The 27,440-nt window shown below is 34.2% G+C and overlaps 1 long non-coding RNA gene across 3 annotated transcripts in view; it reads left to right on the top strand.

Moving 5' to 3' along the window:
• LOC148657695 (uncharacterized) overlaps nucleotides 1-27,440 on the top strand; it is a 49,881-nt gene continuing 22,441 nt past the window's right edge. For all 3 annotated transcript variants that reach the window (XR_015939962.1, XR_015939963.1, XR_015939961.1), the window contains exons 1-3: nucleotides 1-1,104; nucleotides 2,639-2,704; nucleotides 3,427-3,467. This is a non-coding gene — a long non-coding RNA (uncharacterized LOC148657695). The remainder of the gene's footprint in view (nucleotides 1,105-2,638; nucleotides 2,705-3,426; nucleotides 3,468-27,440) is intronic.

The following is a 27,440-nucleotide window of genomic DNA, read 5'->3' as shown; positions in this document are numbered from 1 at the left end:
TGGTTTATGGGAATACACTCCGCTTGTTGGCAGGGAATCATGTGACCGTACTGCTGAGATTTTGTAATGGTGCCAAGAGAGAGAGAGAAAGAGAGAGAGACTTGGAAAGCAATGCTTGTGAAAGACTTTAATTTTTTTCCTTGCATTGCTTAGAAAATGGCGGATCATACAGCGCTGACTTTACCCCGACTCAGCAAGCAACTGAGCTCTGAAACACCACTTCGCCTTTTATTCTGGCTTTTTTGGCAAGGCACCAGGATTCTGCCCCTTTTCACGCCTGACAAGTCCTGCTGCTTATCTACAAGTAAAAGAGGAAGGTTAGAAAGAATATTGTCTAAGACAAAAAAGTAAATAAAAACAGCAATCTGGGTATTCTTGCTCTTGTTAATCTATAACTTGATTCCATACAGTCTTCTGCCGAGCTGAAGAACAAAAGTTTGCAAGTGTCTCATGGCACAGGCATTCCTGTTGGGCAACTAGGGCGACTGAAGTGAACATGAGCTCATCGCAGCAAACTGAAGTAAACTGGCACCCTGCCTTGCTCACCCCCTTGCTTCAGCAGAGTTGCTGCTCCTCACATATGACAAAATCAGAGAAGTCTTGGTAAAGTTCGCCCGCTTCTCCCAACACCTCTACGGTGCATGCAGTTGTGATGAGGACTGGTGCAGCTTTGCGCAGTGATTTGTGCTCAGAATTTTGACTAGATATTTTTTTGCTAAGAAAAAAAGGGGTAATCAAACTGGTTCCATCCTGGGATTCACTGGAGCCTACAGCAAAGCAAATCAAAGTGGCTGTGAGCGACTATAACCTTGAAACTGAAGTTTTTCAATATATGTTAATATATGTTTTAAATAACCAAAAACAAATAACAAAGAACCATAGCAAAAAATACTGTGTGGGCCAAAAACACAGTCGGGGGCAACTGAAACAGCGCAGAAATCGACATGAGCCTGACTTTTCGCATTTTTCTCCCTCCCAACACAGTTTTTTTTCATTTGAGCTTCAAGCAGAACTTTTTTAAAAAAAAAAACACCTTTTTGTTGGCATTGATTATAACTTTCAAAATATGTCTCACAAGGGCTGAAAATGTTTCAGTGATTCCAGGTATATATCCTGCTTTATTTTTATTATCCTTAAATAGTAATAATTAATTACATTACATAATAACTGTTCACGTCTTTATAAATTATGTTCCTTAAGTTTCTTGTCTAAACATTTGCTGCAGTATTGATAATAACCTTGCCATGTTTGCTAAATGGAGAAAATTAACTTGTTGCTTCTGTAAGTGAAGAGATTTTTATTTGTCTTGTGTGGAGTAACAAATCCTTTCTTATGCAATCGTGTCAAATTTTTAACTTATGTGACTCTAGAGTTTTATTACAGTTTTCTTCAATCACATTACATAGAAAACTAAAGTTTGTTGTATATATATTTTTATTAATGTGTATATTTTATGGTTCAAACATATTAGTCTGGTATCTAATCCTTTTCCTTATAAGCAATTGAATGAAAGACAAAACAGTAATTTTGCATCTAATACAATCAAACGTACATTGTTAAATCATGGTTAATCGGTTCCCTTTGGAAATAATATTAGTTCCTAGTTCTTGATTAAATTAAAATGAGGCTGAAATAAGTTACTCTATGATCTGCATTTAAACATGATCTTTATAAATCTCCAATTTGGTTATTTTTTTTCTCTTTTAAGAGGTAATATTTTAAATCAAACTGATTGATTTAATTTTATTTTTTTCTTATTTAAACTTTTAGGCCATACCAGGTCAATGTCTTTATTGTTGAAATGAGCTTTATGTCTCTCATAACTTTCATATGATGTTGCATTGCAATTTCTTTGCATTCTTCCTTTATTACTTTGGAAGTATAAGGGACAGAAGATAAGACCTCTGACCTAATTTTCTTTTATTTTAATAGAATAATTAGAGTTTATCAGTGCTTCATAAATTAAGTTTTTCTCTTTTCTGCCATTTAGGAACAGAGATTAAAATCAAATTATGTGTTACTTTATTTTAATTTAATAAATATGATTTTCCAACATGAAGTAATAATTCTTGTCACACTTTAGTTCAATAATGATGTTCCTACAGCTGATACGGTGTTGTAAAAGTGTTTTACAGAAAATATCTTCCCGAAAATATCTTTTACTAGTTGAGTTGATATTTTATGTAGCAAGTTTACCTCTCCAAAGAACTGTATTAGTAACTATGAAATGAGATGTTAAAACATTGAAATATCACAGTAAAAAAGTTAGTTTCGAAATCATGTATCTTAGAACCACTGAAAAACAAATATTACTGTATGTAAAACTAAATAATAAAACTTTTCTGTAAAGTGTATGCAAGTCTATTAATAGCATAGTGAAATAATGTAGAAATGTAACTAAAGAAATAACTTTTTTTATTGTGTGCAAGTGGATTATGTACATGTAGCTTTATTTAGCAAACCTGAAAACCTACTGTACAGTATTTTTTGTAGTTTTAAACCAAAAGCAAGAAGACATTTTTTCTTAGATAGAATTGACCATAATTATGCAATTTTGTACACATTTTATAGAATTCAAAAGTAAATGATCATTGTTTGAAGTGTTATTTCCTCAAAGATTTAAATTTTATTGTTTCAGTAAGAATAAAAAAAACAGTATGAAACACAGATGGCCCAACAATACCAAGGAAACTCAGGAATAAAGGTAAATCTCCTCACAGTCTGAGAACATTTTGTAACACTTCATGTCATGTTTTGTGAAAAGAGAATGTCTTAGTTGCAATATTCCGTGACTTCCTATATTGTTCTGAAAATGTACAGTACATCATGACCAATTTGGGTCAAATCACATTAATCTCAAAATACTACAACATTAAGAGACAAGTGGATAAGCATCAAAGAAAGTGATTTTTTAAAGAGAGTTAGTCATAGGTTTTTTTTCATTTGAAAGGAAATACTTTCCATATGTAACAACAAAAAAATGCATGTGAACCAAATGAATTAATTTGAAATGTTTATTGTTGTAGAATGCAGTGAAGAATGATACTGTATATAGTTATTTTAATTTCCTTAAAACTGAGAAAAGACTTCCTGTCTAAAGTTTTTCTTTGTGTATTTTACATACATTTTAATATATAATTTAAGTTAATTTTTTTTAATTGCAATGTTACTTTTTGATATAGATTCAGTAGATGGTGAGAAAAAACAGGACAGAAAAATATTTCAAGGTATCAGAGCTATAACAGTAAAACTAACCATTAAAAATGTGCTGAAACATTCACTGTTTTAAATTTCATACAAATAAAGAAAATGATAGAAACAGTCATTAAGTTTAGAAGGTCTCTTTAGTATTTAAATGAGATGCCTGTTAGCTTTTAAAGTGTCATTTAAACTATTTTAAATGATTCTTCCTGTGTTTCTTTTTAGTTAAGGGCTTGGAAAGCTGCATATAAAAAATGCATCACAAAGTAAGTGTATATTAATTTATATTCCAAGATTTTACATTTCCAGAAAGTTAGGCCACAGCAGTTCATAAGCAACATGCTCTTTTCAACAGTTACATTGTTATTTACACAGAATAAAAATATATTATTTCACTGTGAAAAGATGGCTCCTAAGAAAAGTGTATTCTTCTGTTGCTCTTTCAAATTGCTTCATAAAAGTTGCTTGTCGAAGAGTTTTAAACACCTTGTGCGGAAAACGCATGCTGTTTACAGAGACTCTTTTAAGTTACCTTTTTAGACTGCTGTATTTAAGTTAGTATAAAATGTTTTGTCCTTAAATATTTAAAAAACTATTTTTTCTGTTAGCAGTAGGACATGCCTTAAGTAACTAGATTGACAAATCATTGGTTAAGAAAGATATGCATATTGTAAAAATATAAATATATTGGACGTTTTTACACTGTAGTACACTGTCATTTATCATATGGTGAGAGAAGAAGGATGTTTCTACTTCTCCTAGTTATGATCAATTTCAAATGGTTAAGGCACACTGTAACTGGTAAGACCTTTACAAACAAGTTTGAAAGTGGTTGGCAGGTACGGTATATAAATCGACTGTGATTTTAAATTATTTACTTTTGTCTTTTATGTCTTTAGTAAATGAAAATAGATTTTATACAAGAAATATACGGTATGATGCTACAGATAATTTATGTAGTTTTAATGCATCCTTTAAAGAGTTTTACATTTGAAGAAACATCAACATTTTCACAGAAACATAATGAAGCCAAACGGATAGTCTTTTTCTGACTGCTTAATTACTTTTTATTCTTATTCCTTAATGTGAGGTTTATCTTAAGAGTGCTCTCCTGTTCTCACAATTATGTATTTTTTCCAAAATTAGTCACACCTTTTTTCCTTTGTTTTTGTTCATTCTGTCTTTAAGATGAGCCACTTGTCATAAACCCGTAGATCCGATCTTGTGGTGATTTGAGCTGCACAAGCTCGCTTCTATGGGTCTTTGTCAAGTGGCATGGCAAAACCCATTACTACAAAAGTTGAATACATGAATTTACTATTGCTCTCTGATTTGTTTAGTTATTTCCTTGCTATTGTTCTTGAATTTTTTTGTCCATCCTATAGTATTGCTTGCTCTGTGTAAATTTCAATACACAAAAGCATGTTTTCTCTGGTAATGGCAAATGTTACCAATGGATATCCATGCAACTTAGAAAGAACTAAGGAAACTAAGGAAAAAGTATGTGTTGGTGCACATTAAGCTGCATACAGTACGTTGATTCTACAGCAGGAGCAAAGGCAGAAACAAAGAAACTTCATAGATCATTTTTCATAGCAGTGTTTTTATGTGTTAGAATTAATGTTTTCAGAATTACTCTTGCTGTGTCATAATTATAATGTACTTTGACAGGGAGACTTAAATAGAACTCTGTTGAAGTCTGACCTCTTGTGCTCAGTCATTCTCCCACTAACTCACACTTTGGGTTTAATAAATGTTCTTGTTTTTTTATGTAAATAAAAACTATTTAAAGACTCTTTGCCAAGCTACAGTAAATAAGAACAAATATTAGTACAGTAACTCAGCACTTATGCTATATTTTTCTCATTCCCGAACAAATAAACTAAAGTATTTTTTATAAAAAACCTTTGGAAGTCACTACTACAACTACTAACAACAGTACAGTTATTGAAACCCACACATCTCTAGATTCATTTCTTTCTAATAACATATTAAAGAAAAACATTGGGTTTCTTGATAAAAGCCAAACTATTAAGATATTGCACCAATAATTTTATGTGAATGTGTTCCAACCCATCTTAATTTGGATTCTGCGATTCTGAAGCTGTGAAATTAATATTCTGCTTAAAACTTTTTAAACTAAAAACCTAACTCATCTGTTCATCACTATTTACTTGCTTATTATTCAAAAGTAATAACAAACCAGTTTTGCAACAGTTGGATTATTGTGTGTAATGCTACTGTACTGTATGTGAAGTACTGTAGAGCTATCATAATGTTGATAACATTAGAGATTGAACATATGATAACTGTTTTGCAGTGCCACATACTGTATGATCGCTTTAATCTCCTTGGATATGCTTCTACTTATAATGTTATTTTCATTTTATTTTAGGATTTATTTTTATTCCAGTCAATAAATTGTTATGTAGTAATACATTTTTTATATATCTATAAAAGCTGACATTTAATATAAATGTCATAATTCCTATTAAAAAACATGTTTGGAAAATACTGGCTCTAACTAGTGTGTATGAAATAAAATTAACCAGGTTAACAATATCTTGTTGTTCTGATTTTATTATCATTTTGCATATAATTTGCAATCTTAGTTCTTTGTTTTAATCTAAAACTGTACTAGTAAAGGTCTACAGACTTAATACAGAATTACCACAATCTAAGACATCTAAGAACAGAAGAAAGTAAATATATAGATAAACAAAATATAACTGCCACAGTAAAATGTCATGTTGGAAATAATCTTAAATTTGGCAGAATAAACTCAACTGTTATGAAAAGATAAATAGATGTACTATATGTTATTGTTATTTTGTCATCTAAAACAAACATAGTCCATCCATTTATTGCCTGGCTGATTCTATAAACAGTACTTTTTAGATCTTTATATATTTTATCGAAAATGCTTAAAATGTTAATGCATATTGATGCTCCTTTGTTCATTATTCTACACCTCAAAGTAAATAGACATATTGCAAAGATTTTTATTTGCTTAGTATTTATTTGCTGTTATTTCTGCAATCTCTGTGTTTTCTGTGTCCAAGTAAAATAATGTACATTTTTTAAAAATAAAAACAGGAAAAGAAGGGTAGTCTTAAACCTCATTTTAAGACTAAACAGTAATGTGTAGTTTTTTCATTTTTCAGTTATTCTGGCATTTCTTTTCTCATTTTTGGTGCATATCAATGTTTATGAACGAACATTTGGATTTGTTTTTTCATTTTGCATAGATTTCATTTGGATGTGTTAGAACCTTAAATCACTAGTTCAAGAATAAATCAAATTCTTGTTGAATAAATCTTGACATTTAATATTAATCACAACACTGATTAACATGATTATATATCATAATTTATTTCAGTGTTTAGATATTTTTATGCTATTTTCAATGTTCAGTGTATTATCAAATGCTACAGGATCCACATTTTTGCATATATTCTGAAATATTAGACCTGAGAAGAGCTCAGATCTCAAAGAAGACCATGTTTTCAGTTACTGGAAAGCATATAAAGTTAGATTCAGTAAAACCTATTACAGTATATTCTACTTTGTCTCTGTTTCTTTGGTTGCTTTTTTTTCCTCAGTAAATATTCTAATTTTTTTAGGACTCACACTCCTATTAAGAGATGAAAACAGAAAATGCGGTCAATATGAAATGCCCACTGATTTAGAAGCATTTCAGGCAAGAGAGACAGTTGTTGCTTTGCCAATGGAAGACTTGAAGATATTGTCTCACTTCAGAAAACTGTGTGCATCCGAGTTGAGGTAGTAGGTTGTATGGTTTAGAATTACATCGTGGGAGTTAACTATACAACCTTCTAGCTTTCCTTGGAGTACACTCAAGCCATCGAGGAACACATCTCTGTTTTATATTAGATGTTATTTTATATGTGTATGTTTCTGTATTTATGCATGCATGTTTAGTTTATTTTTTTAAATTATACAGAATAGGAGTTCACAATCTTGGTTGTTAGAAAAAGCAAATTTTTGGACAAACTGTAGAAGATAAAGAAAACGTATATGACCAGATGTTCAAAATGGTCCCTAGATGGGAGTTTTAGTTTCCTTGGATTTAATAGGAGAACAAGAACCACAAACACTTATCCTGAAGGACTCCAGTGTCTCAGCTGCGGTTAGATGCAATTGATTCTTCAAGCTTTTTCTGATTTTCTGATTTGGAGAGTGAATTTTAATTATTTATTAACAAAGTAATAACTGAAACCTTTGTCCACTTTTGTCAGGTAACAAGTCTAAATAAAGCATAAATGAAACAGTTTTGCAAAATATATACATACTTTTAAAGTAAAAATTGGAAAGTAACATTTAAACAAACAGAAAGCCATCTCACTGGAGACTTGTTGATTATATGAGCAAACAGACGTTTTGGCAAATGTATTACTCAGACCAGGTTTACTACTCAATATTACTGGATTTCTGATTAAATGTTTGATGCAATGAATGATTTTAGAACTTACTCTCTTAGGTGAAAGATTTTATTCGGCAGCACATTTCTGCAAAAAGGCAATATTTTCTGATATGAATAATTCCCCAAATTATATACTGTGATAGGATTACACTGATTTATTTCATTCACATTGGAAATCAGGTCATTCTCTTGCTTATTTTATTAGTAAGAAATAGATTGTTTTCAACAAATTCAAAATTGGATAGAAAGGTTATGCAACTACATTCCCCCCCTGTTAACCACCATTATCTTTCTTTAATCCAGAGGAAATGACTTCGGTCTTCAACATTGATTTTCTCCTTGCACATTCCAGTTCAAGACTTCTGTAGGGAATGCCAAAAGGGACAGCATATTGTTAGAATTGGGGGGTTATGAATATGGTGAATAACTGTAATTGACTGAGCAGATCAATCAATAAGTAAAATGAATAATCATAACCCCCACTTGCAAGATTTCTCCAAGAATAAACCCAACCTATTGCTATAGTTAGAAGCACCAGAATTCTTTGTTCTCTTGCACAGCTTTGGTGAAAAGAGTAATAATTCAGGCACAATTGGTTAAACTAATGTTTATTAACACTGACAATACACACACTACACACAAATGTTACAATGTACATGTTTATCTATGTACAGCATGTACAGACAAGGCATCCCTGAGGCCTGACGCCCTAACCACCTAAAACATCCCAGACTCTTACCAAGTATTCAACTCTTAATGCCTACCAAAGCCAGAATAAGAGAAATACTGCCTTTTAACCTAAATAGAATACAACCTATAGTTAAATCTCTCGCTGCAAATCCAAACGCCACAAAGGAAATGGAAACCTATCTCTCTATTTGAAAAACATACCCACTCAGCATGAAATGCTGTCCTAACCAAGATATTCTTCACTCAGGAAATCCAAGTTCCCTAAAAACACAGAATGGCAAGCTCTTAGCAAGGTTCTTTTGTGTGATCTCAAACATGGACCTCTTACTTCACACACTTTTTAATTTCTTTCCTATTGTCTCCTTCTCTCTTGTGGTCTTTTTTACCCCTTTCTCCCTCTTGATCTAATCTTATATTGTGTCTTTCTTGAATGTTGATTAACACTTAATCATTTACCCAGAACTTTATTAATTAAGGTAAACTTTATGATTGTTTTGATCACAGAACTTGGAGACCCCAACATCTCAGCAAACATCCCCTCTGCTTAGAAGCTGGAAATGTTTAGACTGGCAGGTGTAACACACTTGATCTAGACTCTCAGAAATAGTTACTATTCATCTATAATTGTAACACAGTATTAATCACAATTTTATGCAACATTTAGAAAATGTATAAATATTAACAGAGTAACATCTGACATGAAGAATACAAATATTTATCTTGACAAACTGTACAGGACACAAGTATAATAAAATAATACAGAAAGCATAGAAGACTTCTTTTAAAGAGTTTAATGCTTTTATAATTTTCAGAAGGATATTTTTTAAGGAGTTTATCATTTAAAGAATGAAGATAGAAAAGATTATTTTCAGTACTTAAAATCTGGATATTTTCTTCTTAAATGTTACAGAATACTATGAAATGTGTTTTTTTATTCATAGCTATCATTGTATTTTGGGGTTCAAACCATTTGGTTGGGAGTGTTTGTCCTGAGTGTTCCACACTTAAATCACCAATGAAAGGTCAGTCGTCTGTTAGTTTTCTCACTGATGCTAAAATGTACATATATTTTACTCTATTTGTAGTAATAACATGGTATTCTTAAATTTTAATGCTGAAATTGTCATGATTATTTCACTTTCACGCTGCTCATTAAACTTCCTTTTCATTGACATTCACAATTTCCCTGCTGACAGTCTGTAAGCACTGAAGCTGCTTACAGATAAATACTGTTGCTTTCCTTTTGGATAGTGGGATGGTCCTCATATAATGGGCTCAACTATTACTTCTGAGCTCACTCGCTGTGGAGCTTGACGATGGTTGATAAAGAGAACTACTCTTTCAGAGACCCCTGGCAAAGCTCACCTTTGCTATTTCCTTAGCTGTGCTATACGTTGAATTAAGATTTATCTGAGCAGTTTTGGAACATATTTGGGAAGCTGGTGGGAAATGGTCTTGTCTCTATGCCTAAGCAATAAAAGCAAGATTCAGTGTTTACAATAATTGTATTGCTATGCTGCATTTGTATTGATTTTTGGTTTATAATATGCACAATCTTGTTCTGTTGCTTTATCATCTTAAAATCCTAAAGCTGTTTGAATAGAAAATCCTAGACAAAAGCTATTGAGATTGCAGGTCATAATTTGTTTTTGTGGCCTTAGCCATCACACTGCAAGGAGTGCGTACATTTCATTTCAATGGCCTTTTATCTCAGTTTCTTTTTTAGTCACACAATTAGTCAAGTTCTTTTCATACAATTACTGATCTATGGTTTATGGGGAGTTTCACTTTCGGAATACCCTTCATTAATTACAATTTATTTTTGATTGACATACTGTATCAACTGTATTTGGCAATTTATGAACCTTAAAATAAAAGATCAATATAGAGCAATATAGTATATTGCTTTTAACAATAAGATGTGTGAGACTTTTTCCTTTGCAATGCTTACTGATTATGTCTGTGGAGATTTTCGGTCTTGAAATTCATATTTTAAATGTAAAATGTCTGTCATAAAAGTGTTATTTAAACAGAAAAAATGAAGTTTGTCAGTTTTTGTGCCTGATTTTTAAAACCATAGAAAATGTTTTAGTCAGTCTAAACACTTCTAATCTCCTAGATTTAAAACACTTCATACTTTTAATTTTAGCAGTCAGAACTTCTGGGTTTGATGATATGCGCGCGAGAAAGGAATTTAGTATTCTGAGATATGCCTTACAGCTGGTTTTTAATAGGAAGATGATGTGTAAGCTTACACTCATCTTGGCTTCACTTTAGATCTTGTTCTTTAACAAGCTGATTCTATAGCTCTGATATAAACAAGAGGTGGCAGTGGCAACTCCCAGTGGTGCTCAAAACCCTATCAAAGAAGAACACTGTCAGGCTTCAGCAATCATGTCAGCTGCAATCTGGACTTTTAAAGAAGTTTTCAATGTTTTTATGGTTTAAAATCTTCGAAGCAGATAGTTGTAATTGCCTTTTCCTGCCGACATGGTAATAGGCTGTTCATAATGTGTACAGTATACTTCATTCAGGACTCAAGTTGTAAATTTAAAATAATGCATATTTCTGGAGCTCTTTGAAAGCACCTTAATCCCCTCCAATTGTTTTAACATGATATACTGTACAGATAAATATTGACCTCTCTAGACAGTTAAAAGGTTATAATTTATGTTTAAGCCAATGTTTACCTACAGTATGTAAACACAACTATAAATACCATTGTACAACAAATTGTTTTAAATGGAGAAAGCATCTCTTTTACTTATACATTAGTATATCTTAAATGTTAGTATCAACTGTTTTTTTGTGTAAGTTGTGTTTGCACTGGGATTGCCGAGCATACCAGAAAATACTTGTATTCACAACTTTACTAGGCCTGACAAAAATGTATCATATGCACCACTAGTTGCAATGTACCTGATAAACTTAAGTCATATAAACCGTCCTGCAAGAACTATTATGCAGTTTATATGTTTAGTGTGAACCCTTAAGGAGGACACAGAATAAGCATTTTTGGATCACTGTGGCATTCAGTAAAGTAGATGATATAGTAGAGATCATTATTAAAATGTAAGTCTTCTATATCAGTGGTTTTCAAATGTTTTGGACCAAGTACCACCCCTAATCCAAACAAAGCATCCAAGTACCACCTACAAGTCATCATCTCATAGGAACCCCAGAAATTCTCAATGACTAACATGAGTGTGCGTGCACACACACTCACACATATAATAAATATTATAATATAAACTTTGATATAGCGCCTTTAAATGTGGCTTCTCAAACCGTTTTACAGAAAAAAACAGTAACAACAACAAATAAAAATAATAAAAAAGCACCATTTCAGTGAGAGGGGTGAGCCTGTTTAGTAGAGCAAAGCAGATGTGAATTAATTTTTCGAGCCTTGATACAATTCACAACAGAGTCTAACAGATTTTAAATCGTCAGGCATTTTCTTGATTGCAAAGCTCTCGCGGTGAATGTTGCAATGCGTCCATTAATTTCTGGAGCAACCTCTTTAATTCGTGCAACTACACCGCTGTCGGCTTGTCATCGCTCTAGCACCGTCTGTACAAACTCCGACACATTTAATCCAGTCGATGCCATTCTCTTCGAAAAATTAATTCAGAAGCTGAAATATGTGCTCTCCTGTAGTTGCTGTTGGTAGCGGCTTACATAACAGAAAGTCCTCATGGGACATACCCTCAAACTCGTATCTAACGTAAACAAGTGAATTGGCCAAATTGACTACAGACTCAGCTAATTGCAGTGAAAAACATCTGCTCATCTTAACGCGCTCTATCAGCGTACTTTTGATAGAATTTCAATAATTCTACGAGTGACTGTCTTTCAGGGGGGCAGCAGGTCGAGCTGTTTAGCAGCTTTTTCTCCACACATAATACGTGTCAGCTCTTTTGCCAACGGTAAATAAGGTTCTTCAAAAATAGTGTGGAGCTTACCTGCTTTAGCAATCCGCAAGCTTGCATTTTTCCCCGTTTCCGTTTTTATTTCCGTATTTATTTTAAGTTTTTATTTCATGCGCATGGGAGCGAAACGCAGAGACACTCTGTGTATTTTTCTCAAATTAACTTAGAACTGTTCTTAAATATTTTTTGTTATCTATCATGCTTTCCTGTGCTCACAAGATTACAAGCGTTAGTAGCACGTATTTCTATGCATTCCTGTGTTTACAACATTGGCATTGTTCCAAAATCACGCACATTCTCCTACCTCCCTATTTGCTGGAGAAAGTTTTTTTTAAATACAATTGGTCACTTCGTCCATAGCGCGCATTCCTATAGAGAGGTATAAAATTACAGAGTATCTCTTGTGTCCACTGACGTATTAGCGCGCACTGTATCGCAGTACATAGGCTGCGTATTCGACGCGTATTAAAATCGAAAATATGAAAACCGTCCCGATTTTTCAGCACACACAACACAGTTCTATGGATCATATGGCGTACCAGCTGGCGGCGCTCCGCGTACCACTGCTGGTACGCGTACCACAGTTTGAGAACCACTGTTCTATATCTTTTATAAACAATGTTCAGAATTCATTATGTACTACTGCTTTCAATGTTATATTCTAATAATGCACAAAATAGCTCAGTGGAAAAGCTTTCTTTATATCTGTATTCTATGGTTATACTTGATGACACTTGTTGTCTGCAATTCATCATATTTTCGTCATGATCTTATTCATTCTCTCTTCACTTGCCTAGAATCCAATCAGCCTACTCGGAATCTAGTTTGGACAATTAACCTCCTACCCCTGGGAAATAATTTCACAATGTAACTACTGTATGTTTCAGTAATTTTATTATTCAATCATCCTTGGTTTGGCCTTTACCAAGAGACGTCTTCACCTGTGTTTTTTGCCAAATTAATGTCAATCCTTATATATAAGGGGCCTTCTATTGGGTAGTTCATTTTTTGAGTAAAGTATAGTAGTTGACGCCACTTTCAGGTATAGTCACGTGTCCCCTCTCAGGGAACCTCTTCAGTGTATCTTGGAAACAATTAAGCACACAATTAAAACAAAACTGCTTTTGTTTTAACACACAGGGTTCTCTGGAGTTCAAAATGACCAAAGGTAGATAAAAAAGCCATAAATATTGAAATCCATTCACAGAACAATTAAACACAGAGCAATTAAATTATATTGAAACAATATAGGCAGTGGTTAATAAGGGCATTCTGTCACAGAAGTGCTTGCTCTGAATTGGAGCCAGCCTTATATTGTTGAAACTCCTCCCACCTTTTTAATAAAACCACAGTCGGCATGTCTGTTATGTTTTGTGGAAATAAAATATTTAAGACTTTAAAATAACCATTTAGTCTCGAATTAACCTTTTAGGTGAGTGTAGGAAATCAAAACAGCCATCAAAAACAAAATGAAAGCCATACGTTCCTTTTTAAGCTACTAGTTAGACTTCTTAAAGGGCCTCTCTATCAAAACATGTAAAATAAGCTTCTCACCGGTTTTTCAAAATGGGTCCCTGAGACTCTTGTCAAACATATGTCTCTCTGAGACTTCAAAACTAAGGGTTTCTACTTCTCCCTCTGGTGAAGTTGCACCCACAAGATCTGGTGTCTGGGGAGCAACAAACAATTTGAAACCTTTACTTCCTGCTTTTTGGACTATCGCCTGACCAATTGTAATTCAACAGCTTGTCAGGTGACTGAGGACAGCAGGTCACTTCCCACAGCTTTCTGGGATATGCAATTCAGAAAAGTGCTTCTGCCCTGTCTGAATCTGGTGTACTACCACATTATATAGAGAAGATTTCAAAATAGTTTAAAGAAAAAAATGAAATATATGTTTTAACAAAAAGTGTCTGTATTAAGAATTTTAATATTACCAGTTATAATGTTAAAATAAATACATTTTATCCTCAATATACACAGACGTTCTGGCCATATGCTCTGAAACTTTTGTACTGTTGTACAGTACATCCTTGATTATTTTTTCTTTGATGTAATTTGTCAGATTTTCTCCCTTTATGTCCATGTTCAAATTCTTCTGTACATACTTCCTTACCTCCAATTGGTTTGTCTTCAACTCATTACATTTGTTAATGTGGTCTCTGCCAAACATTTATGGTCGCACCAGGTCCTCTTCCACATTTGGCTTCGGATGAAAATGTATGCATTTACTTCAATCAGTGGTATCCTACAAATCGGCAGTGTAATTCTTATTCTTCTAGGCCTGATAATTTTTTTGGAGTGAATTTCAGCTGTATCCTTGAATATCATGTTCCAGTGAGAATCACCAAGTCCACAGTGACCATAACCCTTCCTCTTCGTCATCGACTCTTGGTGCTTTGGGCTTCAGTGTGTTCAGTGTTATTTCTATTTCTTTGATCACCGTACTATCTTGGTCCCATAATGGAAAATTCGTGTTTGAAGCTAATGGGTCATGTGGTGGTTTAGTGCTTAATTCCTCCTTTAACAACCTGGTTCAATATATGTCTTGATCAGAGTAATAAGAGTAATAAGTCTTCGTCACTCTTATATATGAAACAGAGATTGGCAAGCTCCAAAAATTTGGTTTTTCTTAACGCTCTTAATGATACCAACTATAAGGCAATGCATTTTTGGTAATTGTTTAATTGGATATTTATTTAATTATAAAACATTTGTAATGTGTCCTTCAGATGAATGGTGCTGATTAAGTGTGATACTGGGCTGAAATGCAAATTCTAAATATTTAATGTACTCTAATTACAGTCCCTTTAGGATCTTTGCTAAGATAGTCTGAGTACGTACTATTGCTTCTTTGTACATATTTGTCTTTATAAAGATAAATAAAATAGGTATTGCTTTTTCATAATCTATTCCTTATAAAAATGTAGTGTTTGTAGTCGTGCTTCAGTGTTCATTTAAACGTTATTGTCTTTAAATTTCCCTTTCATTAAATTCATTGTGCATCACTGTGAATCACACGTGGAGGTCCTGGTCAGCACGTTGGGTGTGGATTAAAGCAGAGTGACTGTTGTGATAAACAAACCTAATAGCACTTGACTACATACAGAGAAACCTGCACTTATAGAATAGATAGATAGAATAGCAATATTGTGGTAGGGTGCATTGCAATGACTGGAAAAAAAAACATAGTCGCATGCTTTAATATCATTTAAACATCTGATATTTATTGCAAAAAAACCTATTATTAACCTTACTGTCAATCGAAATATCAAATGACCTGATAAAGACATTTGTTTGTTTGAATTACTACTATTTGTACAGTACATAACCCATCCTTAAATGTAACCAAAGCAACCTGTTACATTCTAGGACTGATTCTAGGAATGATATACAGTATACCGACAGGCTAAAAATACGGAATCTTTTTAATATAACACTTAGAATAGTCAATATACTATTTAGAATAGTCAATCTAACTTGACCTGGCAGATACTTCCAGAACTGCAGAGCCTGAACATAAACAGCAAATGTCCTTTCATTTTAAGTAAGAACACAGAGAAAGTGGGGAAAAAAACTCTACAAAGCCAGCGACAGGATACAAGTAACCAGCCAACCTCACTAACGGGCTGCAGCTGCACGGGAGGAGTGGTGAAATACATACAGCAGACCATCTAGAGGCTGACTGGGCTATGCATCAACACTGCTAAGATTATATTAATGCTTATCTTGAATGAGGGAGTTTAAACTCACTACGCAATACTTTGGAAGGTACAGTATGTCATTTTTCATGCTTAAACATATTTTGATCTACTTTTCATGTTTTCTACCATATTGTTCATCTGTGTGTAAATATTTAATCAAATTAATTAGACCTGAGTTGCATTTTTTTAGTGTATCAGTAATATACTTTGTTTTCTAAAACTTTTTGAATCTTGCAGTATTTTCAAAATCTTACAGGTTTTTACTTTACTTACAACCGAATGGATAATAACATAAAAGGGTTAGCTTGAATTTCACAGTCTTGCTATTATATGTAACTGACAGCTTAATGTCTAATTAATTAAATTAAATAATGCACGTTTCAATTGTATGTGTAATTGACTGTCTCAAAATCCAAACTTATCAATTTCCTTTAAAAAAGCCTAAATTCATAGAGAAGCTACAGTACCTTCCAATTTCTATCAGTAATATAGTGACCTATAAAAGTATTGAGAGATTAATATGAATCATAAATACAATATAATATACATTCTAATTTTGGGTAATTCCATACTACATACTGTTCATATCATCATATCAAAACAAAACATACTTTTTAACCCAGAGCATAAGTGTTGGGACAATTTAGTAAATTTAGGTTTGTGAAAGCTAGTATTTGTTTAAATAATGTACTGTATCTATTTGAGGCAATGTCTGCAAAGTCTATGATCCACTGACTTTCCCAAACTCTTTGGGTAATCATGTTTCTGAGCCTTTACTATTGCCAGTTGGAATTACTGGTGAGTTTTTAGGTGTTCTGACATTTTTTTTTACGCTTGTGCAGTATAATGCAAATGTGATTGGGTTTAAATCTGGAGCTTGACTAGGCCATTCTTCAAGATTTTTCACTGTATCTTTTAGAATTCATGCTGTTGTTTCCATTATTAGACAATTTACATTGTTAATACAGGAGAGTGAGCCAGTTCAAGAAAAAACAATGAATGAGTCAATACATTACTTCCACTGTTCTTCACAAATCAGGTGGTACTCTTCCTTATTATACAGTATGCACTTTCTTTTTTTTTCTCCACCCTTTAAGCTTTCTTTGAGTTTAGTGGAATTTGTCTCTGGTGTAGAACTCTACTAGTTGATCTTTGTACTTTTGAGATCATTCTAATCTTGCATTTCTTTTTTGGTGCTGATGAGGGATTTTCATCTTGCAATTGCAGCGTCTATAATTCTGTTGTCTTAGTCTTCTGAGAAATGGATTTTGATACCTTCATCCCTGTGCTCAGGAGGTGCTGTAGTTGATCATTTAACTGACAGTTTAAGGGTTAGGGTTTTTCTGGGTTTTCTTTGACAGCTCTGATAATGTTTCTTTCATGAAGTGAATATGTTTCTCTTCATAATCCCAGCCTTAAATTATTGCTAACGATACAGTACCTGTTTTTTTCTTTTTCTGTATATCCCAAAGTGGTGATTTTTATTTGCTTAATTTCTTTGCTATGGTTCTCCTTGATGTTTTTTTTTCCTTCAGCGTATTTTCTCTTTGACTTTTTACTAAAGATCACAAACACTAAAATCAAAACAAGACAGGGTGATAGAATGTTTTATGAGTGCCTAATCATCCCGAAACAAACACCTGGCCAACAAGACACACCTGTGAGACAATTGTTCCAATAACTTTTTTCATTCAAAATTAAAAAGGTTCCACACAAGAACTGAATGGACTTTATTAAAAGTAAAATACTTGAGTCATACTTATAGGTCATGTTTTTCAAATGAAAAATTACTCCTAGAGCTCATAGTAAAATTCAAAGTTTAGACTTCACTGTCCCAATACTTTTAGAGAGCATTGTATCTCTATATAGTCCAACTTTATAGGAAATTAAAGGATATGGGTCTATAGAGTAAAAGCTTCATTACTTATAATGGCACTCACTTGAACTGTATTTTCATGATAAATAAATCAAAAACGTATTGTACAAGATGGGCCAATCTCAGCAAGTGAGTGATATTGGGAGTTCCCTGGCTACAAGCCACAGTTTACAAAAACCTTAAATATACAGTATAAATATTATAGACCAAAGGGGATCAGAGATTTTCCCTATATACCTGGGTCATGCTGACTAGATGTCTGTGCTGGTTTTGTTGTGCTTCATTTTTAAATCAGTTCATTACTGATAAACACTTGGACTACCACATTGAGGGACACAGGAGGATTCAGCTGCATCAATATAGAATCATTCTGCATTTTTTAGCAACATTAAACATTTGAAGAAAAGGAACCATGAATTCTTCTCCATGACAGCCAAAGAGTCAGAGAGCAAATGTGACCTTTTCATTTCCCCAAAATGGAGTTTCAAATTGTATCAAAGTATATCAAATTAAGAGCTCTTATGTGGTAATCTGTGTCAATGGAACAGTTTCTTTAGTTTCAGAACCGTAAATCTTTGTGTTGTTTCAAAGAGGTAGCTGTTCATGTACACAATTATCTCCTGCTGCCCATTAGGCCTAGTAAATCCCCAAAGCAATTCAAGGTATATCTCACTAATGATGGAGTGGCCCAGTGAGAACCCAGGTTAGTCCCCTTATTACCTTTCAGTACTTTACAGTGTTGCTGGCCAGTCAAAGTGAAAAATGTGCCCTTTATGTGTGAAAAAATTTAACAAATGAACAAAAGCCCCATCTTGTAAAACAGCAAAGGATTTATTTCTACAGCAGTACACCACGTATGAAATACTTGACCTTACTTGTTGTTACTCCTTCATTTCACTAATGTGAAAATGGTTGTCAGTACAAATATCAACACAAAATCAAAACCTTGCAAAAATATATAAAACCAAATGCCTTACCTTATTTCTTTCAGACAAGCCTTACTATTTCCAAAGAAGTAGACATACTGGAGAATCAGTGGAAAAAAATATGGGTCTTGTCTTGTGCTGGTTTTTGAAAAATTGACTTTTGAAGAAAGAAAATTAAGACCAAAAACTGTTTCAGACTTGAAACCCAAGGTGTTAACACCAGTTTAAGTGTTGAAGTGGACCTCTTCCCAAGATAGATAGATACTTTATTGATCTATCTATATTGCAGTGCAACAGCAGCTTAACACAGACAACACAGCCACAGTGTAATGAATGAGATGCAGGATATTTAAGGGCACAACCATTCAAAGTAGAAATGGCCCCTGGAGACCTGGATACATTTCAAGCAGCAAGGCTTAAGGAGATTATGGATATCTATGAAACAATAAACAAAAACAATAATATTTATACTTTGCACCATTTGTTTTAGGAACAAGTAAAGGCTTATTCCATGCTAAAAAGAGAAGAAAAGAAACATGTTTCAGCTGTGGAGCGTTCTTCGGGTGTGAAGACTTCTTCACAACAACATTCTTAATGTTGATAACTTAATGTTGATAATTCTTAATTTAGTAACTTATTTGATTTAAGTTTGTGTTAATCATTTGGAGGTCTTCACAAAAATCCTTGAGAAAATAAAAGCTCTTAATTGCACTTGATGATTTGCTCACTTATCCTAGCAGTCTTTGCTGTGTATTTCCAAAATATGTACTGTGCCCATGTTGGCAACATGCTAGCCAAACTCCAGAAAATCATGTTGGTTTTGGTGCTCTTTTTTTCAAATGTTCACTATGCTTCATTAAACAGAACCTTTTCTTTACTCTTTCTTTATTTGTGAATCTTGTTTCTGATTATGCTAACAGCAAACCCGACCATCTCCCTTTATTCCCCCCCTCCCCTTCTTGTTGCTCCTGTCTTCAGTACGGAAACCCCAATGAGTAACCCACTTGTTGTTGGGTCACCAGCACTCTTGCTTGTTTGTAGTTGTTACCTGATGTTTTCATTTCTGCTTTCTTATTTCATGGTGTAACATCAGCCATATCACAATTAGTTCACAGCATCAACCATCATGGCTTGTGCTCTAGTTGCTGCCATCTGGAGGTCACATTTTGGCCTCAGCACTTGTATGTCTGCTATTTGTGGCCCCAGTTAGGTCTATAACCAAGCCAGTGTTCTAAATTGAATGCATCCTGTACTAAAACATAATCTTGTACTTCATTTCTGTTTGATTTTACATATTCCTTAAAGATCCATAGTCCCACATAACCTTATGCAGAACAGGGTCTATGTTCTTAAATCAACTGGCATTGTGCACCGACACCCTCCTGTCACTTGCACGCTCAGGACACATACGAACAGCACTAAATACCTCCGATCATACCATATCTCCTTCTGTTACTTATGCACAATCTGTAAATTGTATTGTACATTGCAATTGTGTAATTTATTGTATCTTAATCTTAATCTAATTCCTATAAACATCTGTCCTTCCACTTTACTTTATGAGCTTGCGGATAAAACCATTTAGTTGCTGACAACACCGCTGTATGCTGTACGTTTTTTGCATTGATAAATAAACCTTGATTGATTGAACCAAGCCAAATTTAAATATTTCAAGTTTCAGTGGGACCTTAGTATTTTAATTTGCTGCTTTTAGAACTAAAATGGTGGGACCTTTTTACTGAAATTTGTTTTAAAATAAAATTGTATTGTAATTGTAACATGTGACTTAGTTTTAATGTGTTTTTTATGAAAATATGTGCTGTCTTTTCAATTGTTTAAAGTATTTACAATACAACACCTTTTCTGAAAATAAAATAAGTAAAAATGATAATCAGAAAACAACTAAATTGACTAGGTTCTTAAGGCATCCTGTAATGTGCCCCAGGTTGTCTTGTTTGGTGTGTTATTGGTTTAACACTATATCACTATATATAACAAATTAGAACACATGCACATGCCAAACATAAACAATGGAAAATATAGGGCCTGGGCATATGGACTTTGTGCAAGTTCCTTTTTTGCCATTCAGAGTAATAAGGGCAAAAACAGTCAATTTCTGCTGTTGCCTGAGTTTATTTAAAGAGCTTTTCTTTCACCTCTGAACCCAAATGGTTTCTCCAGATGTACTGAACTGAACAATGTTAATAATCTTGCTGCTTCAGCAGAACCCAATCCAGCTGGCAGGCACTGGGGCTGCAAGTCATTGGTTACAGCTGTGTTTCGATTTATGTGATGGTTGAAAAAATAAATTACCAGATTAGATGTGGAGAAAGAGGACTCTTTGTTTAACCATGCTGAAGCCTTGTGAGTGGGATTCTGAAAGCATTTATGATACTGTTTTCTCTGAGCTCTGTAAGGTTAGCTGGAGAAGAGAAGAAAGACATCCAGTATTCAAATCAATCATAATTACATGATGTAAATTCATATCTTTGGATTTGAAAACTGGCCTAGATTTAAAATGTTTCAAGGATTTTCTTAAATTTTTATATTAGTTCTTTTCCAAAACATTATGTTTTTAAGCATTAGTTTCAGAACAGAATATTTATCATTAGTTAAAGCTTTGGTGCCACGTAATATGTTAAACTAGTCTTCTGTTTATTTCCTATTTTGTGTTATCGATTCTACTGTACACTACACGCATTTTAAACACTTCATAATGTTGAGTTTTAATAAGAAAATAAAGGTCATAATCTGTGAATTAGTTACAAGTGGAGAAAACTCATTTAGTTATAAAGTTTATGGCGTCTTAAAGGACTATAGGACATGCAACAAAAATGTAGAACAAGTCTTTTGGAGTCAAAATAAGTCTTTTGGAAAAAACTTCTTAGATATATCATGCTGGGATTATCTATCCCAGCTGTGATAATATTAGGCATTAGTGAGTAAGTTTCAGATTTTTATACTTTTCCATTGACTTTTTATTATGTTTTTCCTTGGATCATGCAGGTTTAAAGACTCCATCAATGGATGTTGAACAAAAGTGGGACTAGAACTCACAGAAACATTTTGTGACAAAACAAATACTAGTTCCAGGGAAAAAAGACATTTATTCCATTATGAACCAACGAGGAAATGAAAGGGAAAGTAGCACAACTAGAGTCTCTAGAGTCTCCATTTTTTCATAGATTAATGGTAATTGTACTCAGACATTTCTGTGGATAATTATACAATAAAGTGATCAGCTTTAGGTCTAATAAATAACCATAATATATACACTGCAGACAGAGGTGTCATTGATCTGTCTGGAGCTGGCGCACTGCTTGCTGCGTCAGGCAGTTTCTCCGATCAATAAAACTACTGGTATGCCCTTTGACCCTTGAAAGAAATCAATAACATCGATTGGAAATGTAGGGGCTGGGGCAGGATCTTCAGCTTCGGCTTTCACCTTGCATATCACAACAGGAGAGTTATTAATACTTTTTGTGATTCTGTCTTTGTGATTCTACCATTAACCCTTTGGCTGGAATGGATTCACAAATATTTTGTTGCTGGGGAACTGAGCAATTCCATATCATTTGTAAGTATGTATTGTAAATGTGTGATTTGTTTTGGAAGGAGATATTGCATTCTTGTCTACAGCAATGATACACAGTATAATACTTATGTATATACTAATGTTATAAGCCTGAGTATTAATATAATTAATTTTGTTGTAACCAAATATTTCAGAGAAAAAAGTTGACAAAAACATTGACTTCAGAATCTGTTGAATCTGTAAAGTGACTCATGAAAATATTGATAAATTAAGTAAATCTTGCTGCCTTAATACATGCATGTTTATACTTTTGATCTCTCAAGCTGCTATCAACTTAATTAAATAGTGAGAGAGTTCTGTGCCAAAGTTCTGAAATGAGAGAAATAAGGTTGATTATGTTTTCGGGTGGCTATACAATTGCTTTATCCCTCAGGTTGGTGTCTGAATTTACTAACCCAAGGTATGTCTGAGGTCAGTGATGGCATGGTAATGATGACCAAATCCTACAAAATGAAAGCTTTATTCCTTTTGTCCATGGGTAACAAATTATTTAATTCAGAAACACAAGCAAGGTTGGAAGAGAATAACATGCTGTATTTTATTATTAGACTCATTCTTGTTGCAAGAGTGATACAGTGAGCGTATTTGATGTAGTTTCTATACATTTCTCTAATGAAACAATTAACTATCATATAAAAAAAACAATCTGAAAAGGCAAATGTACTTGTTTTAGTTGTAATAAGAAATATATAAAAATAAATTCCAATTTACCTTGCAGTGTACACATTTAAATTTCCTATTCATGTATGCACCAGAATTCAGAAACATTGCCTATCATCTCTTTTAAGTGTTATATAAATTAAATTCATGTTTTGAATTTGTCCATGATTCACCTGATAGAGAAAAAAGAGACTGTAAAAAAATGTAATCCAGTTATTGCATGGTCTATTCATTATGAATGTTAATGACATTGAAGTGAATGTAAAAAAATATTTTCCTAGTCGTTGAGTTACAAACTCAGCATTTATCAAATGCTGAGAGTATTGCAGAGGCAAAGTGTGAGCAAACAAATTTCAGAGAGCCACATAAATGTCCTTTACCTTGAACTTTCTTCCATCGGAGAAGATCAACTCTCCAAAGGGTACTTCAGAACAGAGTTTTAGAGAGGCAGTCAGACAACACAGCCAGTCAATAGAAGATTAAATTCATGTCTCTTTCCTGCAGGCACTGTGCAAAGAAAGTTACTGCTATCTGAAAAATCAAATCAAAGTTCCTTGATTTTTTCATTTAAACATTTATTACATTGATTTAAATTGGTTTGGTATAAGGAGCAATCTTTTGCAAGCTTCTTGCATGCTGACGATGCTAAGTTATGGAATGCATATCACTTGCTTATTAAAGTGGAGAGAAAAAATGTTTATTTTCTATAATGAAACTATTTAGTGGGAGTAATTTATTGGAAATAAAGTTGGCACACAGTAACCTGATTAATCTGGATTTGCAGGAGCAAAGATACAAAATAAGGTATCATTATCAATTAAAATGTATAAATGCATGTAAGATAAATGGCTGATGGCCACTAAGTAAATGTGGCTTATTTCTTTTAAAAATGAGGTTTCATTGACATTGTGTTTCAAGTGTCTAATATATTTACAAAATTTGATGTTGGTTTTACTTTATATAGTTTCCACATCAAAATAAGGTTTGAAGTGCTTGTTATTATAATATTTTTATTTCATACCACTTTGAAAGTAGAAGTTTGAGATTGGAGATCAATTAATATGCTCACATTGATAGTATCACAACTGGAGATGTCATGACACATAAAATGTGGCTGAAGTAATTAAATGTGAGATAAATGGAAAGTGTGCATTTTTTCGAAAACTGAGTGGTTTGTCAAAAAGTAAAACTGCTGATTTAGTGTCCTTTCTGATCCTAAGGGTCATCAACGGGAAGGTCACATTTAATGTGTGACATCAGGCTGCTCTTTCTGGCTCTGCCTTGGAAAGAGTTAATGTTTGGAGGATGTGAAGCTGCCCAGTGTTTCAGACTCTGTGACAGCAGTAACAGATCTGATTGATCACATTTACTAGTTTAAAGCTCCTATTGATTACATTTGGTTTGTGATCCCCAAGGTCTTAAAGAGACCCCAGATACAGGAATAAATGCACTTGAACCTGGTCACTCATGAGTGATATTTACATACAATTTTTTTCTTTTAATGCTTTATTAATGGGAGATTATTTCAGAATGTGTCTGAATATGAAAAAAAATAGAATTCGCTATGTGGTTTCTGAGCAGGGAAAAATGCTATTGGAAACAAGATGCTTCAGATATACTGTATCAGTAAGTAGTGTGCTATGAGCACTCAATCATTGATTAAAATGGTAGACCTTCTTTTGTCTGAAAGCAAGGGAGGGGTTGTAACACTAATATATCCAGGGCAATGTGGGTTACTGTGCAGAAATCAAGCTTGTGGCAGAGCAGAGAGGCTGGAACAGTGAAAGGATGGACTGAGCTCAGACAGAAAAAAAATCCACTACCAGACCAATATTTGTGACTCAAGGAGAAATACATCTTTCCTCATGATATGGGTGGCAATAAGTAATTTGGTTTATGGACTTATATAGATGGTGCATGCAGTTTCTTTGAGAGGAAAAAATACTAAATTTTAATGTGATTTGATTCTTAAAATAATGCATATTCACTGCATTTGTCACTTACAGTATATATTTATTTGTGTATTGCAGATAATTTGGCTGATTGCCTGGAGTTATTTTTTATAGTAAAGATGATTTACTGCAGATGTTGTGCTATAGACACAAAGTGACGGCTTTTAATTTGTTTCTGGTGATAAAGGGGATTCGGTGGTGAGAGTGAATGGTGTTCTTTGTTTCTGCTTTGCTTCTGCATGTTTTGTCCCAGTTGAATCTGCAGTGCTGTATTGCCCTTGGTAATGGCACAGGGCTTCTCACTCAGCATTGCCCTCCACATGTGCCTCATAGATGGGGCTAAATTCACTCCTGAGGCAAACTTCTGCTGTTTTCACAAATGCACATTTGTGAGCTGCATGCTTTCAAAATACAGAAACACAAAAAGCAAGATGACACAATGTTAAAGAGTGAATAATCAAAATTACGTTTGAAATATTCATTTGACTTCATACAGTATAAATATCCATTTGTTTTGATTTGTAATTATTGTTTTCAGCATAGTTATACCGTGTGACAGTTGTACTTTAAGAAAATATACAGCAGACTCTCAGGGGTTAACTTGTTGCCTTTTCAGACTCTACAAAAAGATATGACTGTTGTGCAAAAATTCTAAATGTACTAATGCAGCTAACAATAATCTTGTTCTAAAAAAAAACTTTAATTCATATGTTTTATATACAGGTTATGGACAAAAGATTGTATATTCTCCTGGATCTTGCACTGTTTTGTTTGTGTCTACATGTTTAAACATCTTGTAAAGCTGCACGAGCACGAGTGAATTTGTGTTTCTCAGTCTGTGTCCCACATTCTAGCACAGTGGAGCTCTGCTGACAGCCTGCATATGTCTCCCAGTCTGGTTCCACAGCTGCCTTTGGAGGACCGTCATATTGATTAGTGCATGGAGGGGGTGGGTAGGGGGACAGGACAGGGAAAGAAAGCAAAGGGGGGTTATAGGCTTCTGGGTACTAGCTCAGTGCAGTGCTGCCGCTTTTCTCTCCTGTGCTAATGGACACAGCATCACGCAAATTGGGAAAGAGAGGGGAGGGGAGGGAAAGAGTGAGTTGAAAGACGAAGAGACTTGTTGTGGGAAGATGGAGGAATGAGAGAAAACCCTGCTTGTATTGTGCTGTTGTTGGCGATGTGTCTGACCTACAAAAAAAAGGGGGCTGGAGTGGCAGCGGTATGTAAATCTGCAGTCCAGGCCGGCGTGGGAGTGGGTGATGGATGCTGTGAGTGAGTTAATGATGAGTGCAGTGGAAATGCCAGCCTCCAACTCCCCCTCTGCCAGCCACACTCTGAGTCAGCATCCGTCGCTTCTTGCCCCCCTTTTTTGTTTGAAAGATGGACGGTAACGCTTCCCTCAGTGAAAAGCCAGAGGTATGTCTGAAGCAGAAATAGCACCTGACAGGTTCTTATTCTCTGGAGAATCAGCTGTTTACTCCCTAAGAAGGATGAATCTTTATGTGTGGTAGAAGGAGAAGGGGGAGGAGGGGAGGGCAGGTGATCTTAAACATGTCCATATTTTTGCCAATGCAAGGAAATTTAATTTCATTACAATTTAACTTCCTCTTTTGTATGGATTTTTGGGATTCTTTGTCTTTTTTGAGACAGTCATAGAGTTTGATATTGTAAAAATAAACCTTGATGTAATTAATTTCTGAGTGGAACGCTCTCTGTTCTCTACTTGTTCCCTGGCTGCATGAGCTCTTACAGCCAGAATGACAACTTACTCTTGTACCGTGCAGCGCATGCCACCAACAGGGTGGAAAAAGGCTCTCCAAGATGCTCCAAGATAAAAGCTGTAATTAAGTGAGCTATGTTTCTTTATTTTTCCTCTCCAGATCTTATATGTTTTCACTAGTTTTGTATTGCAAACCTGAGACAGAAATGGATTCTGTGCCTTTTATTGTTTTCGTAAAGATGAAGCACTGCATTGGAAGGAACATTTCAGATCTCCCTTCACAGTAAGTGAGGAGAGAGGGCCAGCGCCTTCAATGGTCAGCGCATTTCACTGGGACCTGGGAGATGAGAAATGTGGACTGTCGATCTGCAGTTGCAATAAGGACAAAGAGGAAGGACTGTGTATCTGAATGGGGGTTTTCCCTGCGAACACAAAGGGTAGTTATTGCTGAACAAGAGGTATATGCTAGTTGCTAGATCCTTGCTTCTTCGAAGGAAAAAGAAAAGTCTGAAAATTCGTAATGAGTTGGCTTCTTTGTGCTTTTCCCATTTTTCTTTATTTATTTTAAAGTGTCTTGTGGCTACGCTTTGTCTTGTTTCTTTCTAATGATTATATTTTTTTGCACTCATAATGTACTGCTTTTAGACTGTTTCCTAGGATTTGCAGTGAGCTCTCTGTGTGCAGGGATAAGTTATCTGCAGTAAAGGGAAGAAGGAGATGGGAGATTTTTCTGAGACAGA

Source organism: Lepisosteus platostomus, chromosome 7 (assembly GCF_059453375.1).
Source record: "Lepisosteus platostomus isolate fLepPlt1 chromosome 7, fLepPlt1.hap1, whole genome shotgun sequence".
NCBI classification, from domain to species: domain Eukaryota; kingdom Metazoa; phylum Chordata; class Actinopteri; order Semionotiformes; family Lepisosteidae; genus Lepisosteus; species Lepisosteus platostomus.
Note: the sequence above shows the minus strand (reverse complement) of the source record. Positions and strands in the feature narration are given on the sequence as shown.